The sequence below is a fragment of the Saccopteryx leptura genome, chromosome 3 (assembly GCF_036850995.1).
Source record: "Saccopteryx leptura isolate mSacLep1 chromosome 3, mSacLep1_pri_phased_curated, whole genome shotgun sequence".
Classification (NCBI taxonomy): Eukaryota; Metazoa; Chordata; class Mammalia; order Chiroptera; family Emballonuridae; genus Saccopteryx; species Saccopteryx leptura.
Genome location: NC_089505.1, coordinates 141,413,264 through 141,428,503, shown reverse-complemented (window position 1 = coordinate 141,428,503; position 15,240 = coordinate 141,413,264). Strand labels below are relative to the sequence as shown.

The following is a 15,240-nucleotide window of genomic DNA, read 5'->3' as shown; positions in this document are numbered from 1 at the left end:
ATGCTAAAGACTCCCAGATAGATATCTTCAATTCAGACTTCTCCCCAAGCTCCAATCTCACAGGCCTGTCTCCTTGGTATCACTTTTTGGACGTGTAGCTGACATTCAATATTAACATGCTCAGTTCGAATTTTAGGTCTACCTTCTGCAAACCGGTTCTTTCCAGCCTTTTCTATCTCAGTAAATAACATTTTATCCCTTAAGTAATTCAAAATCCTAGATTCCACCTTCTTTCTCATCCCCTACAACCAAACTAAGTCCTCTCAATTTTACCTCCAAGATATATCTCAGATCATTTTACTTCTCTCCTTTTCTACCGTCCTCACTCCGGTCCCAGTAACTGTCATCTCTCCAGTAGATGACTAAACTAACCTCTTAAAGTGTCTCTCTAATTCATCTTTGCCCATTTCCAACTCACTTTCACATGGCTGACTACCTTTAAAAAACATAAAGGAGATTATGTTACCTCTTCACATCACCACTATTTAGAATCCTTAAACGGGTCCCCATTGCTGTTAGAATAAACCCCAAATCCTTACCACACAAGAGCTCTGAGCCACTTCACGGTCTCACCTCCCTCATCCTGCCACCATCATTTGCTTTGCATTTTTGCCCTGCTCACCCTGCTCCTTTCACACTGGCCTTCAGCCTGTTTGTTAAATTAGACACGCCCTTTGCTGCCCAGAGAACTCTGCACTTTCCATTTCCTCTGCGAGAATTCTCTTCCCAGGTTCTCAGTGGCTGACTTACATTCTTCAGATCTCTTATCATGTGTCACTTCCTCTGAGAGCCCCTCCCTGACCACCTTGTTAAAGTGGTCTTGCCCCGCTATGTTCTACTCACTGCCTTATTTATTGCCTTCATGGTACAATTTGTAACTCCCTTATGTACTTGATTATTTGTCATTTATCTTTGTGCTAGAAGTTAAGTCACCAGCAGAGAAGAAACATTGACTGTCTTGCTCATTGCTGTATGCCAGCATTAGGGAAGAATACTCAATAAATGGTCATTGAAAGAAAAGCGGGAGAAGAGAAGGAATATGACTTATAGAAAACTCCTAAACAGCCCTGGCTGGTTAGCTCAGCGGTAGTGTGTTGGTCTGGCGTGCGGAAGTTCCAGGTTCAATTCCCAATCAGTACACACAGGAGAAGCAACCATCTGCTTCTCCACCGCCCCCCCCCCCCCTCCGTCTTCCCCTCCCGCAACCATGGCTTGAATGCTTTGAGCAATTGCCCTGGGTACTGGCTCCATGGCCTCAGCCTCAGGTGCTAAAATGGCTCAGTTGCTGAGCAACAAAGCTGCAACCTATCCAGGCAGAGCATTGCCTGGTAGAGGCTTGCTGGGTGAATTCCAGTCAGGGTGCATGTGGGAGTCTGTCTCTGCCTCCCCTCTTCTCACTGAATTAAAAAAAAAGAAAAGAAAACTCCTAAACATCCCTGTGGCAGGCAGAATAATGGCCCATGAAAGATGTCTATGCCCTAATCTCCAGAACCTACGACTATATTATGTTATATGACAAAGGGACTTTGGAGATGTAATTAAAAGTAAGGGCCTTTAGATGGGGAAATTATCCTTGATTATCCAAATGGACCTAACCTAATCACATGAGTCCATAAAAGTGGATGAGGGAGGCAGAGAGCTGTGATGCATGAAGACTGAACCTGCCTCTGCTGGTCTTGAAGATAGAGAAAGGGGACCATGCCCAAGGAATATGGTGGCCTCTACAGTCTGGGGATGGATCTCAATTTACAGATAATATAAAATGTATTCTCCTGCTGATCTAAACAGAAATCTGACAGTGTCCCTCTCACTAAACCATGAAGTCCACAGGCATGGCTTACAATGGCCTCAGAGCTCATTTCTGTCTTTACCGCTAGCCACATCTACCACGACTCTCTGGTGACGTTCACCTGTCTAGCAACACCGAGCTGCTTATAGTTCCCCTGCACATCTCATGCCAATTCATGCTTCTTTGTCTTTGTTCATGCTCTTCTTTTACCTTTCACTGTTCTGTCTGAGTCTTATCCATCCCAACTCCGCTCAGACACCTTTTATTCAGTCATTCATTCAATAAATATGTATAAAGCAGTCTTTATGTGTCAAGAATCTGGGAAAGAGCGGAGAAGACAGAGAGGGGTTTGGCTCTTATGGAAGCAACATTCTGGAGTAGGGAGACAGAAGATAAAGAAATAAATTCAGATAATGATAGAAGAAAGAACATGAGGCTAAAGGGAGAGAGCCTGGGAGACCAGAGAAGCAGGCCAGTGAAGAATTTCTAGGAGTCAAGTTTGAGCTGAGATTGGTGCAAGCCAAGGGAAGACTCAGGAAGAACTTTCCTGATAGAGAAAACGGTGAGTTTCCAGAAGCAGAGGAGCAAGCTTGCTGTGAAGGAGGCTCAGAAGTAAGGTCAGGGTGGTAGGGAAAGTGCCCACGGAGAGACTGGTATGAAATGAAACTGGAGAAGGCAGGAGCCAGATCCACATCGGCTTGTTTGCCGTGGATGGGAGCCTGGATTTTACCCTCAAAACTAAGGAAAATAACTGGTGTTTCATTAGAGGTTTTATTGATCTATTCCACTAGATTTTAATTGCAGGTGTTTAAGATATGAACTAAATATATTCATACAACCAAAAAAGAAACTAACAAAAGAAGTAATCTTGGTCCCTTGTATAGAGGCCAGAGAGGAAGCAAGCAGACCAGTTAGGAAACAACCTCAGAGACCCAGGTAGGAAATAATGGTGATGCGGACCACAGGTAGAGCAGTAGAGATGGAAAAAGTTGTCAGGCCTGACTGGCGGTAGCACAGTGGATAGAGTGTCAACCTGAGACGCTGAGGTTCCCAGCTCTAAATCCCAAGGTCACCGGCTTGAGCACAGGATCACTGACATGATACCAAGTCACTGGTGTGAGCCCAAAGGTCACTGGCTTGAAGCCCAAGGTCACTGGCTTGAGCAAGGGGTCACTGGCTTGGCTTGAGGCCTCCTCACCTTGTCAAGGCACATATGAAAAGCAATCAATGAACAACTAAAGTGAAGCAACTACGAGTTGATGTTTCTTACCTCTCTCCTCCCTCTCTCCTTCTCAAAATCAATAGAAAAACAAATAAATGAAATACTTTTAAAAATTTTTTAATTTATTGATTTTAATGAGGGAGGAAAGGAGAAACAGAGAGACAAGAACATAGATCTGTTACTGTATGTGCCCTGAGCAGGGATCTAACTAGGAACCTCTGTGCTTTGGAATGATGCTCTAACCACCTGAGGTATCTGGCCAGGGCTAAAATACTTTCTAAGAGAGAGAGAGAGAGAGAGAGAGATAGAGAGAGAGAGAAGTTGCTAGATTTTAGGAAGCCTTACTTAAGGCTTCAGGTCAGACTGAAGCCTCCTATTAGTATCTTCATAGCTTCTTGCATTCTCCTATCCTAGCATCTACCATAAGTAGAACTAATTTATTTCTGTATCTTCCTGTCTCCTCCATTTGCTTGCCTGCTCTTCTTTGGCAGAGGCCACAATTACAGGCACATAGTAGACATGTGCTGAACTGAATGAAGCTTAAATGGTTTTTCTGTGTTCATCTAATTTACCTCCAGTTTAGCTTAATGAAATGAAAGCTAAATTAAATGCTATTCTGCTACAATGTGGCTCATGTAATTAATAAGTTTTGTTTACTGTAGTTACCTTAGTTGCATCATTAAAATTTGTAATATTCTCCATAAAGGAAATTATGACTTGAACTAGAAGATAACTGAATACACAAATCCATAGGGATTAAATAGGTTTCTGCTCCCTAATTGCAAAGGGTGTCTAAAGGGTATCTTCTTTCTTTCTTTCTTTCTCTCTCTCTCTTTCTTTCTTTCTTTCTTTCTTTCTTTCTTTCTTTCTTTCTTTCTTTCTTTCTTTCTTTCTATCTTTCTATCTTTCTTAGTGAAGGACAGAAGGAGAGAGAGACAGACATATAGACAGAGACAGACAAGAAGGGAGAGAGATGAGAAGCATCAACTTCTTTGTTATGGTACTTTAGTTGTTCATTGATTGCTTTCTCATATGTGCCTTGACCTGGGGGCTCCAGGCCCTTGCTCAAGCCAGCAACCTTGGGCTAAAGCTAGTGACCTTTGGGTTTTAAGCTAGTGGCCTTTGGTCTTCAAGACAGCGATCATGGAGTCATGTCTATGATGCCAAGCTAGTGAGCCCACACTCAAGCTGGTGATCTTGGGGTTTCAAACCTGGGTCCTCAGTGTCCCAGGTCAATGCTCTAGCCACTGTACTACTGCCTAGTCAGGTAACAGGGTATCTTTCAATGTGCTTTGCAATTTATAAAACTGTAATATTCTTCAAATAGTAAAATATTCAATACTATTCAATTGGATATTAGAATTTTTTAAATGTACATATACGAAATATGTATATATATGAAATATGCACATATATGAAGTATACATACATATCTATATATGAAATAGGCAAAATAGAGGATAACTTTGAGTTTATACAGTATATTGATCCAAACACAAACTTGCTCATTTTCTCAGAACACCAGGTTAAACAGCTTCTCCATTTATAAGAAACTCAGAACCCCAAAGACCTTCAAGTAAATGAGATATCTTCCAATAAAATGAAACCTATCATCTGTAAACATCCTTCATATAGCCTGTCTGGAGGGTCCATATTAAAACTACAACTCTATCTTGAATCAGAAAAACAATGAGTGTGCTATGTCACTGACTCATCACTCCAGTTATAACCATTTCCAGACAGTGAAAACACTATCTCAATGAGAGGGGTGGGGACTAGCCAGAAATAGAGCCACCGGCAGGTGGCAGAGGCAACAATTACTTCTTAGTGAGTCTCTCCTCCATTGCTCCAGGAAGAAGAATAAAATGTGCAACTACTTCAAAGTCTTATTTTACCAGTCTAGGAAAAACCCTTACCACTGGTAAGGCTAGTGAATCTCAGTTCCACTTTGTGCTATTAACCATGGAGAACCATTTCCTCATTCATGCAATTGGTGCTTAGACAAAGCTTTCTTTTTTTTTTTTTTAATTGTTTCTTTCTTTCTTTTTTTAAATGACAGAGACAGAGAGAAACAGAGGGAGGGACAGATAGGGACAGACAGACAGGAAGGGAGATGAGAAGCATCAACTCTTCACTGTGGCACCTTAGTTGTTCTTTGATTGCTTTCTCATATGTGCCTTGACCAGGGCGCTACAGCTGAACCAGTGACCCCTTGCTCAATCCAGAGACCTTGGGTTCAAGCTGGTGAGCTTTGCTCAAACCGGATAAGCTTGTGCGCAAGCTGGCGACCTCGGGGTTTCAAACCTGGGTCCTCTGTGTCCTAGTCCGATGCTCCATCCACTGCGCCACCACCTGGTCAGACTGCTTAGACAAAGTTTTGAGAAGATTAGTATGATAATGTCATGGACCATAAGAATACATAGCACATTACAGTTAGGTTAGTTCCTATTTTCCCTTCTGCGTCCCATTTTTGCATTTCTCTTTAAAATCACTTATTACTTTCAATGTACTGAAATTGTATGTTTTGTTAGACCAAGTAAAAAATCATATGTTAGGCATTCTTTATTCTTAACACTGGCTATTAGATAATTTAATAAGTCAAAGGAAGAAGGAACCCCAAGGGTTTGCTAGTAAATACCATGTGATGCTGCCCCTTCCCCTCCCAACAACTGAAATCTGAGGGCCACTGCAGAACAATCAAGCAATTGTTCTGAACATGCATCAAGGCTGGATGTCTTCTAGATGGATGCTGTTAATTAGTCATTTGATCAATGAAGCAGGGTACAAAATATTTCCCCATTTTACAGAGAGATAAACTGAGGCCTAGAGGAAAGGTCACATTGATAGCAGAATCCAGATTAGAACGTAGGTCTCCAGATTTCTAATCCAACATTATTTCTAGCATGTAAGACTGTTTCCGATCACTACTAACAGTGTCAGCATAATACTGAAAATAATTCTAATGTTAACACTAGTCTTAATAGCAATGCTACAGTTTGTCGATCTCTATGTTCACAGCACCACATACCTTGCACACAATATTTATGATATCCGTCTGGAAAAACATTTGTAATGCCTAATGCTGGTAATCTTCAGAAGCCTGAATCATCATTTCTGATAACTACCCTCCTCAAAAGGGAGTGAAACAAACAAACCCCATGCATATATACAAGATGTAGCTATCCTTAATGGTCCATCCCATTATGAGAATGGAAAAAGAAAATCAAATCCACCAAGTTACTAACTTGCAACTTTGCCATTAAAGCCAACTTTCTTCTCCAGGACTTCTCATGATCTATGTTATGAAAAAAAACAGTCTCCTGACTGAAGAACTATCTCCTTTTCCTTTCTGAGTCTACTACTTGGTGAAAACCTATCAAGCCAAAACATAGACAAATGCTGGTCTGTCAGTCCCCAATCAAATCAGCCTCTTTGCACCATGTTAGATGGCTTGAAGGGGGAAAAATGTTACACCACATCAATCCTCTCTGCTTTTTAATTTTTCTATCCAATAGTGTCAATACCCTTTACACAAGCCAAATTGAACACAATCCTGTTTTCCTTTCTTACGCAGCTGCTGTGGCTCTCTTGAATATTTTCTCATCACTGGTAAGCCTTTATAGTCCTAATTATGCCATGCACAGAATTTTTTTTTCTTGCCCAAATTCAGGAGATTTCTGAATTTTTTGGAACTTTTTTAGAAAAGTTTCAGACACAATATCTTTTCCTTTCCCTCTTTATGATTTTGCTATCATTTTTCTTAACAAATCCCATTATATTTTCTCCCTTCTTTTCTATTTTTTTTTAGAATGTTCTATTAATTCTACTTGTCTGTATTCCCATTTCAGATATATCACACTGGACACAAACAGTATCCCAAAATGTTGTGCATAAACAAGCCATGTTTAAAATGCATTAAGAAATCACATCCAGCCTAATCCATGAATCATGTGTACTGTAAACTGCCTTATAAATTGAGCAAACCTACCCACAATAGAATAACAAAATAGGAAGAAAAAAAAAGAAAGGAAGGAAGGAAGGAAGGAAGGAAGGAAGGAAGGAAGGAAGGAAGGAAGGAAGGAAGGAAGGAAGAGGGAAAGAAATAAAGAAGAAATAAAACATGAATGGACTCTTAAAGAAATAAGGTACTTTCAAATCAACTTATTATTTGCTACATTTCGTCTTTTCTTTCTTTGATTAGCTCCATAAGCCTACAATATTCATGGCACTTGTTCAATTAAGTTTTAACAATCCAACGTTCTCTGTTTTCACCTTCTGCATCCTTCTAGAACTACGACTAACATAAGCCATCTTCTACTGAGAGGGATGAAGAACTGGAAAGAGCATGGTGTTTGGAGCCAGAGAACCTGGGTGCCATTTCGTTTCCTCCACTTCCACCTGTGCCACCATCACAAGTGACTTCACATTTCAAAGCCTTTTTTCCTTATTTGAAAAACAACATTTACTGAGTGAATTAAATATCTTTCACTAACATTTCTTCCTCAGTTTATTGGAAAGGTCTCTCATAGGACATCCTCACTCGTGAAATCTCGAATTGTGGACAATGGCATGGGGGTTGGAGAGGGTTAACCTTGGATCTTAATAAAATTCTGGCGACTTTTGCTTCCCCTTATACCATCAACCCCTGAGTCTTTTCATAAAGTGCTATGAGACATTAAAGATATTAAAGCACATTACAATTACTTTGCTTTGAGAGTTTTCTAGGAATTTCACAATTATCTTCAGATAATTGGAGGCACACTGTGGAAATGGGGAGGGGACTAAGACTAGCGATCACCATCCTACAATATTCCTCAAAGTTTCTTATATAAACTAAGAATTCAACTGAAGTCTCTGCACTAACAATCCCATGTCTCATTATCTTTGCCTGACATTTTGTTTCCTGTTTCCTCTGCACATTACTGCAAAAGAGATGTAAATGAAGATTCTAATTTTAATAATCCTTTATAATGAGCATTTACTAAGCAATTGATCACAATTCAGAGCAAATAATGAAGTTGTTAATATTTGGTGTTCTACTATATAAAGTAACTGTTGGTATCTCTATTGTACAGCTGGAGAAATCTACAAGGTGATCAATTAAAAAAAAAGTCAGTTTAGAATTAGATTAATTAGAACTACCTTCCATGCTTGAGTTTCCTTATTTGTAACCTGAAAATAAAAATAGCACCTACCTCATAGGATTAATATGGGGGTTAAATGAAAAGCTCCTAATACAGTGTCTGGTATATACCAAGAGCTCAATAAATGTTGTCATCTGCTATTATAATAAGAAAGAAGATAATATCACTTACTTTTTAAGGATATTGTCATAATTAAGAAAGACCGCCTAGTTTTATAACCTCTTTGCCCATTCTCACTCACCATTGAAAAATTATTTTGATTAAAACTAGATCCCATATCTCCTTTATAAGTGACTTTATACCACCTATCATTTATGACAACTAAAGATAATTTATTTATATTATATTATCATAATTGTTGTTTCCCTAAACAGTTTCAACTTCTTGAGGACAGGGACTGGGTCTTAAACTTCTTTATATTCACTACAGTGACCTGAACAGCATGCTGAACATCATAGATGTTCAATGTATAGCATTGTTCCATTAGCAAAAAGCACCACAAAGTTTCAAGAGCAAAGGAAACTGGACAAGGCTTCATTAGTTTTGGGCTTTCTTTTTTTGGGGGGGGTGGTCGAGGGGGTTGGCTTTCTTTACAGGTTAATCTGCACAAATTCACATGTAGAATTTTGAGAGCAGTAGTAGCACTGTGAGTGTAATTACAAAGATGGCAAATAACTGGCTAGAGAACAATGCAGATGCAGTGCTACAGAAATACAGGTAAGTCCACAGCTGAGAAATGATGTGCAAAATTTACTGCACTTAGAGGATTCTCCTCCCATAAAAATCTCATGTGTGCTTTAGAATTTGTTTTCCACAACAGAACTCATTCCAATACAAAAGGATTCAAAATTTGGGAATTTAACATCTTATGTAAAATCAACATTCAAAAATAAAAACCATAATAAAAGATAAAAGAATGCTGCAAACTCTTCCAGAGCCTTTCATGAACAAAGTGATAGTAATGGGTTGAGGATTTCACAATAAAACGGGGAGGAGAGTGTTAGCTCTCAGATACTAAAGTCCCTTCAGTTATATATGGGAGACAGAAATAGGACCCTGTACCGTGCCCTGTAAAAGGGAAATGAGAACCTAATGTTTGTTTGCCCAAGTGGAGGTGGCTTTAATGTTAATTAAGCCTGAGGAGCAAAAAGGCAAGGAGCACAGAGTTTGGAGCCAGAAACATAGTGATCTCTGGAAACTGCATTGGTTTCCACATTTGTAAAATGGGAATGCTAATAACCACATCACTGGGTTTTTAAAGAGTTATAATAGGATAACGATGTGTCAAGTGCACAGTAGGTGCTCAACAAAGATTTTATTTATACACCCAGGGGACTGTAAGAATTATCCAGAGGTTTTGTTTTTGTTTTAATATAAAGACTACGGTAATTTCACCTTGCTCTTTAGACACACCAGGGTGAAGTCTTTTTGTATGCTTTTGGGCTACTATTGTAAAACCTATATCTAGACCTTAATATGTAAGAATTTAACCTCTTACAGTGCTTATATTTAGCGTCCTTCAAGCAGGTGAGAAGAGCCTCCCGAAAGAGACATTTCACAGATGAGAAAACAGATTGGCCAGTCCACTCACCCCAGAGCATTCTGCTAGTAACTAGCCAGGCAAGGATTCGGGTCTAAAGACGCCACATGCTGCCGAAAAGGGGGCACCCCCCCCCCACCTTCGCCGCAAGACTAAATACGATCCTCAATATCTTATAGAAAGTTCATTTTCAAGGCCCGAGTAACGCGCCCGTGGTCCTAGACCAAGGCTGGCCCCTGAGGGGTGCCCTCTGCCGTTTTCTAGACGCCATCCCCCTCCCCTCGGCAAGCACCCCGATTCCCTGTCAGGGCTGAGTCTCAGCGCCTCCTCCCCAAGTCTAGCCAAACTTCAACCCTGCACCCTCGAGTGAACATCAGCGCCCAGAGAAGGAGGACCTTGCCGGGGAGAGACCCCCCACCCGCCAGCCCCCACTCCAACAGAAGCGACGCACTGAAGCTTCGGCACTGAGACACCCAGCTCAGCTCGTATCCCGCGTCCCGCCCCAGCGGAGCCCCTGATCGCTCACCGCGCGTCGCACGCCCATGGGCGGGCTGGGCGGGCCGAGCCGGAGCGGCCGGTGACCCGGCTGCGCTGGGAAGCACGTGTCCCGCTTCCGCAGGTGCTCGGCGCGTCCGCCTCGGGCGCCACGGGAGACCCCGGGTGGGCGTTTCCGTGCGGCAGGGGCGCGGAGGGAGCGCGGCGCAGCCTCCAGCTGCCTGACCCGGGCCGCCAGCGCCCGCGGTTTCCACGCCGCGGTCGGAGCGGGCCAGGGACCGGCTCAGCCGCCGGGGGCTGTGCTGTGTCTCCCCGAGCAGGGTAATGCTCCTCACACCTCCATTTCCCCTTATATAAAACGCGAGGGTAAAGCCCGTCTCCGGAGACTGAGCGAGGGCTGAGTTGGCGTGCTACGACGAAATCATGTTGTGGGTTTTCACAGCCACAGAGTAGCGGCACTTCGTTGACACTCTAATTAGAGAACTTTCCTGAGGTGATGTTCTGTGCAGTCGGGGCGCCCAGCGCTCACCACGCCCTGGGCCCTGGTCGCCAAAGGGGCTGTGTGCAGGGACGTCTAGGTGGGGAGAAAATATCAAGACTTTGTGTTTGCTATCTAAAAAATAAGAAAGAAGTGAACATTTAATAGCTGGCATGGCACCGACCCTAAATGGCCCCATGTTCTATATATTATAAGTGGGATTCTGAGGGAAGAGGGAAAATCACGAAACGTAGTGGGAATGACAGTAGTGCCCTTACTTATGACACTATTGCATTGAGTCTAGGAATTCATCAACTATAAGATATCCTTTTTTTTTTTTTTTTTATAAATATACCAGTAAGAAATTAAAAGAACTGGCGTGGCCAGGTGGTTGGTGTGGTGGCTTGTGACGCTGAGGACCCATTTTCTAAACCGAGTTCCTGGGTTTAGCACAGGCTCATCAGTTGGAGCGCCCCTTCAGGAGCTTGAAGGGGGGTGATCATAGACATGACCTCATGGTCCCTGGCTTGAGTAAGGGGTCACAGGCTTGACTGGAGACCGCCCTCAAGGCACGTATGAGAAAGCAATCAATGAACAGCTAAGGTGCCACAATTATGAGTTGATTCTTCTCATCTCTCTGGCCTCTTGTCTGTCAGTCTGTCTGTCTCTCTCTCTCTTGCGCGCACAGTAGAAAAAAAATTAAAAGAACTGTAGCATAAACTGACAATGCTTTCTTATCACTTAAAATATTTTTAATTAAATTTTTACTTACTGAAATTTTTTCTTTAGTTTTATGTAGACATGTTTATTATCTATCACTCTCATTCATTCAAAAAAGAAAAAGGATACTACGTGTAAGAAAAAACATTAAAATATTCCTTAGATACAGATTCCAGCACTCCCAACTAGTACAGATATTGCTTCACCCAATATATTCCTCAGTGACATAGGAGTGTTACTAAGGCAGCATTTCTTAAAAGAGTGCCCCACTGATGTTTCTGGAATAGTCTTCCAGTCCACTAAACCCAATCCAGGTTTGCTGAGCACGTGCAGGGCCAACTACATCACCATCGTGAGCATAAGATGTTAAAATTTCTTAAAATGTACACTTTAGTTTCGACAATATATAGACTACTTTTATGATATTGTGACATATTGTAGTTTACATACTTCAGCAATTTATGTGGACGATTTGATAAAAACTTTTAAATTGTAGAGTTTTCACATTACTGTGTGGTAAGATGGTAAACAACTGTGAAAACCATTTGCAACAAAGTTAAAAGAGTAATCTTAGTTAAAAGTGAGTTATAATTTATTTTATTTATCTCTTTTACAAAAAAAACAAATATTCCAAATTTGCTGATATTTTCTGTAATAATATGTCTCTTAATCATATGTTACCTAATAGATTTTTAACAAAAAAATTTTAGGCTTTTTTGCCCCTTCAAGGTAAAGATAACATTTTAACATTGAGTAAAAACCTGCAATGAAGAGTATTTGAAAGCAAATATTTCAAAATATTGCTATTAGTGTGTGTGGGAGGGAGGGGTGTGCTTTACTAAAAATTAAGTTTGTCATCTACAAAAAAAAAATGCTTTAAAAACTTTGAAAACAAGGCCTGTCTGGAGAGCGCAGTTGGCTGGAGCATCGTCCTGGAGCATGAAGGTGGCTGTTTTAGTTCCCCAGTCAGGGCACCCACAGCACAGCTTGATGCTCCTGTCTCCCTCTCTCTCTCTCTCTCTCTCTCTCTCAAAATAAAAACCAACTTTGAAAACAATTTGCTAACTTGTTTTAATTTTTCAGTTGAAAAGTTTAGTAAATTTTTAACACATTTGTTAAAAAATGTGAAAATGCAGCAACTTCTGATTAGTTTGAAAGGACAATGGATTACTATCAGGAATAATAAAATTATGGTAACCAGATGTTAATAACAATCAGCATGTATAATTTATGGATTAGCTTATTTCTCAATAATTTTTAGAGAGAAGAAAGGCTTTTATTTTATTAACTATTCCAAAAATGTATTTTACATTTTAAAATTTTATTTTTTATATACATTTTACAATATATATTTGCAACATATATTTACTTATGTATATAAAATTTATAAGTAAATGAAAACAAAACTGAACATATATTGTGATATAATCTCAAATCCCTTTTTTTCTGAAGGAATGCACAATCTGAAATGTTTAAAGACTGATGGTCTATTAATTTTTATTGGAGCATCTTTCATAATTGCTAACTCAGACACATGATGGTGTTCCAAATGCATTGAAGCCATTTTTATTTTATTTTATTTTTTTTGTATTTTGCTTAAGTTGGAAACGGGGAGGCAGTCAGACAGACTCCCACATGCGCCTGACCGGGATCCACCCAGCATGCCCACCAGGGGGCGATGCTCTGCCCACCTGGGGCGTTGCTCTGCCACAATCAGAGCCATTCTAGCGCCTGAGGCAGAGGCCACAGAGCCATCCTCAGCGCCCGGGCCAACTTTGCTCCAATGGAGCCTTGGCTGTGGGAGGGGAAGAGAGAGACAGAGAGGAAGGAGAGGGGGAGGGGTGGAGAAGCAGATGGGTGCTTCTCCTGTGTGCCCTGGCTGGGAATCGAACCCAGGACTCCTGCACACCAGGCCGACGCTCTACCACTGAGCCAACCGGCCAGGGCTGAAGCCGTTTTCTTTAGAGGTACAAATAAGAGGTGTTGGACTTGAATCTGATTGTAAAGCAAGCAAAACTAATTATGAGATACAATAAGCCTGACCTGTGGTAGCGCAGTGAATAAAGCATTGACATGGAATGCTGAGGTTGCCAGTTCAAATCCCTAGGCTTGCCTGGCCAAGGTACATGTAGGAGTTGATGCTTCCTCCTCCTTCTCCCTTCTCTTTCTCTTTCTCCTCTCTAAAATGAATAAATCAAATCTTTAAAAAAAAAAAGAATATAATAAGATGCAGGCAACAATGACAGCCTTCTTTGTCCTCTCTCCTATATGCAAATAAATTAGAAGATGACCAATCTTACATAAACATTTTTAGAAAAATTATCATCTTCTAAGTTTATCATAATATCATTTGAATTAAGGTTTATAATCAAGGGAAGACTTGTGCTAATTGTTGTAACAGTGCGTCTCTCCCCCCCCTCCCCCCAACCCTGCATCCTCTCTGTGTCATAAGTTCCCTGAGTGCAAGGACCACGTTTGTCTTGTTTGCTCCCTTATCTCCAGTGCCTGGCACAGTGAGTGCCCCAGGGCAGGTGCTCAACACATATTTACTGAGTTGAATTGCCTTGTTCTGGAGCGATCTCCCTGTCTTTGGTCAAACAAGGTGGTCTTGAATCTTCAAAACTTTCAACAGAGTTTTAAAAATGTAGTTTGAAAATGATATATAGTTTTTTTTTTTAAGCAAGACAGTTACCTTTCTTTATGTAATCTGTAGAGGCCTTTTTATTTTCTTTTTTCCTTTCTCTTACTTGTCTTCATCCTTCTTTTAATATCTGGGGAGTTCTAGTAGATGTATGCCTGCTATCAGTGGTTGTGTGTCTAGTTAGAGGAAAAAAAATCTTGCTTCTAGGTTTTCTGAGAATAAGTGGAGAATGCCTGATGAAGCAAGAGTTTCACACACAAACCAAAGTATCAACCGATGATTGTTAAGATGATTATTTTTAAGTCTTATGGATATTAGATGGCCTTCGGCACAGCTACAGCTAGATGAATGTACTTGCAAATCAAAAGCTTAATTAAGTGAAAACCACAGTAACAGTAACAAAGACTTTTCTAGGAAATACTAGTTCAGTTTCCATTTCTGGTACTTTTCCATTCCTTTAAAGGCCTATTTTGGTTCATGGTTGATACCAAAGGTCCTGAAAATACTTACTCACACAGTGCTGTGAACAACTGCTATTTGTCAGAATAAATATAAAGAGATGGTTGCCAACATATTTAGGGTATCCGACAAATACTGGCCCCAGTTTAAGCTTGGTAAGACAGTTTTTTACATATATTTTAACCTTTTGCTTATAATAAGGAGATTAGAACCTAAGATTAATCATTCATTTTTGCTGCTTCACTTTGCAAAAGTTTCATTTTACTTAATCATTAATTTTACTCATGTCTATAAAGTGTTCCACTTATAGAACACCAATGTAACTACTAAATGTATTTGTCATGTGTTGATAGGGTATATAAAATAGTGTAATACAAGATTCTTAGACTATCAGTAACCCCCAAAGATTCTTAAAATTCAGAGTCGTAACTTTTCTACATTCAGCAAGCATTTTGTTAATGTGATAGATCTGATTTGTAGATCTTGAAATCATCGTTGCATCTCTAGAATAAATCCCACTTGATCATGTTGTATGATCCTTTCAATGTGTTGTTAAATTCAGTTTGCTAATATTTTGTTGAGGACTTTTGCATCTATATTTATGAGGAATATTGGCCTCTAATTTCTCTTCTGGCATCCTCATCTGCTTTTGGTATCAGAATAAAGCTGGCCTCGTAAAATGAGTTTGGAAGAGTCCCCTCCTTTTCTATTTTTGGAATAATTTGAAAAGGATGGATATTAATTCTTTCTTT

General features: G+C 40.4%; 1 protein-coding gene across 1 annotated transcript in view; it reads right to left on the bottom strand.

Moving 5' to 3' along the window:
• Positions 1-10,400, bottom strand: part of IL12RB2 (interleukin 12 receptor subunit beta 2) — an 83,180-nt gene extending 72,780 nt beyond the window's left edge. The window contains exon 1 of the mRNA XM_066376504.1: positions 10,222-10,400. The gene's annotated coding sequence lies outside the window, so the exon portion shown is untranslated. The remainder of the gene's footprint in view (positions 1-10,221) is intronic.
• Positions 10,401-15,240: the final 4,840 nt, after the last annotated feature.